Source organism: Lactuca serriola, chromosome 1, assembly GCF_051521515.1.
Source record: "Lactuca serriola cultivar US96UC23 chromosome 1, Lser_US96UC23_V15, whole genome shotgun sequence".
NCBI classification, from domain to species: domain Eukaryota; kingdom Viridiplantae; phylum Streptophyta; class Magnoliopsida; order Asterales; family Asteraceae; genus Lactuca; species Lactuca serriola.
In genome coordinates, this window is record NC_136408.1 from 198608482 (window position 1) to 198612788 (window position 4307).

Consider the following 4307-nt stretch of genomic DNA (forward strand, 5'->3'; position numbering starts at 1 on the left):
CCTAATTGTCATGACTTTCCATTTCCTTGGATCCTTGGGTTCAAATACACCATGGAGCATCCATGGACCATCCTATGGGTTTTAGCCCAACTTGATTATCCATGGAGCATTAGCCCACTATACAAGTATGGATGATTTACACAATCAACCCATATATTTAATTAGTCTTCTTTTGATCACTTAATTAATCCTAGATTAATTCTTGATCAATACTAATTAAATAATCTTATTATTCTTATTATTAATATACTAGAACTTATAATATATTAATAACCATAAGTGTCTTATTTCTCTCATTTAGTCTATCCAAGTGCATGATGGTATGCAACCCAAATGGACCATGCCGGGTCGGGTCAAGTCTTACCAATTATAGTTATGGACTTAGACATTAATCCAACAGGATATCTATTCTTTATTGTTTCCTTGTTTAGCTCTCTGTAATCGATGCACATTCTCATACTTCCATCTTTCTTCTTCACGAATAACACCGAAGCTCCCTAGGGTGATGAACTAGGTCTAATGAAATCGTTTTCCAACAACTCCTGAAGTTGCATCATCAGCTCGTTCATCTCTGTCGGTGCTAGTCTTTAAGGTGCTTTTTCGGTGTGCTTCCTGGTAAGAAGTCTATTCTGAACTCCACTTGTCTATCAAGCGGTAATCTAGGAAGATCTTCGGGAAATACTTCCAGATAATCACACACCACTGGAATATTTTGCACCTCCTTTTTCTCCTTCTTTGCATCTATCACAAATGCAAAATATGATATACATCCTTTGGCCAAACACTTTCTAGATTCATTAGCAAAATGATTCCAAAACTTACCCTGCGTTTGTCCCCCTACACCATAAATGACTCTTTCATTGGCTGGTTTACTTATGCTATCTTCTTCTTGCATAATATCTCGGCATCATTGGCGCTAAGTCAATCCATTCCAAGCACGATGTCGAAACCATTCAACTTGATAGGCAATAACTCCTCGTGGAACTTCTTCCCATTTAGATCGATGAAGATATTTTTCATATGATCGCTAATAGGTACAAACTTGCCACTAGCAACCTCGACTAATAAGGCATTATCAAGTCCATCGACAAGCAAAGCTAGTTTTCTACCGAATTCATGCGAAATAAAGGAGTAGTTGGCTCCAGAATAAAATAATATTTGGGCGGACAATTCGTTTACAAGAAAGGTACCTGAAGCGACATCAGCTTCTTCTTTAGCAGCTTCCAGTGTCATCTGGAAGGCTCTTGCTTTCGGCCTTGGGGGAATATTGGGTCTAGCTACCTCCTTCTTCTTTGAAGAGTCTTTAAAAATGTACCCCTATTCGTTACATCTAAAACACACTCTCTTATTGGACGGACACTCGTTGGTGTAATACCCCGTCTTTCCACACTTGTAGCGACTCACTTCCTCACTACATTTCTTCGAGTGCTTTTTTCTTGCATTTTCACACCATTCCGATTCGCTCCCTTTTCCTCCTCCAAAATTTTTCGAATCAGAATTCTAAAATTTGCTTTTCTTGCTGGAACCTAAAGTTCCTTCAAACTTTCTCTTTTCACAAACTTCAACTTTGCTGGCGGTTCTCCCTGTGATCATGTTCTCAACAGACTTGGCAGTCCAGCTAGCTGCCTCTAGAGTATGTGCCTGATGTATTGGCACAACGTACTCCCAGGGGAGTCCCTTTGCATATCGATCAAATTTCATCAACTCGTCTGGAAGGATGCTCACAGCAAACTCCATTTTGTCGGTGAAGGCGTTAGTGTAATCGTCAACTGACATGCTGCCTTTTGTCAATGTCAGAAACTTGTTCTCCAACTGCAATAGATTTTGGTCCGAGCAGAACTCGTGCTTGAACTGCACTAAGTACTCTGCCTAGGTCAGTTGCAGTGGCTTATTAGGGCTTAGGGTCTTCCCCAAAGTGTTCCACCAACGAACAACTCCACCCATGAACTGACGTATTGTGAAAGTGTTCTGCAACTTGCCTCTGCAGTCACACGTCATGAAGGCTAGCTCTATATCTGAGATCCAATCCATGACTCCGATCGGATCTTCCTTTCCAGTGAAGGTCGATGGTTTGCAAGTCAAAAATTCTTTGTACTTGCATCCAAGTCCATCATTTCCTCTGTCGTGGTTATTTTGTCTAACTATCGGTGGGTTGGCTTGGCCAATGATCCCACTGAAGTTACCTCCCTCCGAATGTCCTCCATTCACTTCGGGCTCTTCCACTTGAATTGATAGTTCTTCATGATTCTACCTAAGCAGACCTCTCATTTCTTCCATATGAAGATTCAACATTGTTTGAATCATCATTTGTACACCAGCCATTGTCATTGGCCCGGTGTTGCTGTTGCAACAGCTACTTGTTCAATCGCATGTGGTTGATTCATGTTTTCGTTCACGTTTCGATCCTCAATCACGACAAATAATTAAATCATCCTTATAACAGACAAACATCTCACCAATTCACGTAGCATTCTAAGTTAAAGTCTAGAAATCCTACAAATTCCTAGTTCTCTTAGACTAATTCTCTAATAACAACTGTGACATCCCCAAGATTACGGCCAGAAAAGACCGGTTTCATTTATGCTTTTAAAATAATTTCAGAGTAAATCCATTGATTTAAAAGAGTTGCAGAATTTGTCCCCAAAACAATACATGATAAATAAGGTTTATCAAAGCATTTCTTAAAGAAATGTATTTTCATTATTTATCAAAACTCGGGATGTCATGTTCTGATATAGACACAAAAGGATAAACAAAAAAACATAGATGTTACATAGTTACATACAACTACTGGTCTATAAACAAAAATATCTTCACAAGTTCTCCAACTTATGCTATCGTGCCACTATCTGTAATAGAATGAAACTGAGTGGGTCAGGCTTGGAACCTAGTGAGCATATAGGGTTTTCAAGACACAATAAATAATTATATTTAATTTCAAAAACCAACAATAACTCGATTACCCATTCCCGTTATCCTCACTTTACGTCCCTATGACAACAACTATTACAAGGGACCTAATCTAGGTTTTCCATCCGGACGGACACTATTGCAAAGCGGTTTCCTCAGCAATGAATGCCCTAAGGCAACCATGAGGGGGATAGAATACAAAAAATGAACACCCAAGTTCATTACACCTACAGGTTATAACCCTTCCAACGTTCCACTGAATTGTCTAGAAAAGTCTGTGGTCGTCATCCATATTCTGATGGACGACTAGATCACAATCACATTGAGGCCTCTCATCATTTTTATTTCATCACACATCACTATCTACCCATGTTCTACACAAAATATTTGTAGATAAAATATACTTGTTTATATACAGATTAAAACCTATATAACATATTATTTCAATACGTATACCACATAACACATAGTATATAATCACATGGCATGTATTTCATAGAGTATAATTCATATATGTGTATTATCAGAAAGCAACTACACATTTACTCATATCATATATCTAATACATTCATCAATACTTGTATTAAAATTATGTATATGAAAGGGACTACGTACTCACTTGATAAGATGTTTATCGAACAGCACTACGTCTCTTAGTGTAGTATTATTCGGTGAAACTGTGATATCTTCATACACCGGGCTTCTCACGGGCAGAGATTCTGCTCGAAACAATTTTCTTCTCGGGATACTTGGTGCTTCGAGACTTGCTTCGGGTCTCGGTATGATACCGGGGCTTCGGGAGTACAACAAGACGGCTAGAAAGAGTATCGGGAGTGAGAGAGTGGGGAATTAGCAACGATGGTTGGCTGCCCTTCAACTTCTATTTATAAGACTAAAATTTGATGCTCACGTCATGAGCCACAACTGCTCACGTCGTGAGATCGATGTCATAGCGTTCGTCGTTAGGCCACTTGCCCTGGAAGATGTCCATCACATGCTCACGTCGTGAACACTATGCTCACGTTGTGAGCTTTGACATAGGTTGAAGTTTGTGCCCCGAACTTCAGAAATGCATATCTTTCGCCTACAAGCTCCTTTTTTGACGTTCTTTATAGGCACGCGTAGGTGAAATTATGCTCTACAACTCTCGTTTAGACTCCGTCGGCTAATTTTGATATTAACTTTTATTATATTATTTTTAGTAGGTCGGGACAGGAAAACTCCATTAGAAATTCATAACTTCTTAATCTGATGTCCGTTTTCATCTGTCTTTTCACCGTTGGACTAGTATCTACGAGATCTTTGATTCTCGTTTAGATTGTTTCGGAAATCACTTGATTTCATATTCAAAGTTTAGGCTGCATACCGCTAAGTTGAAACTTCGAAAAATGATAACT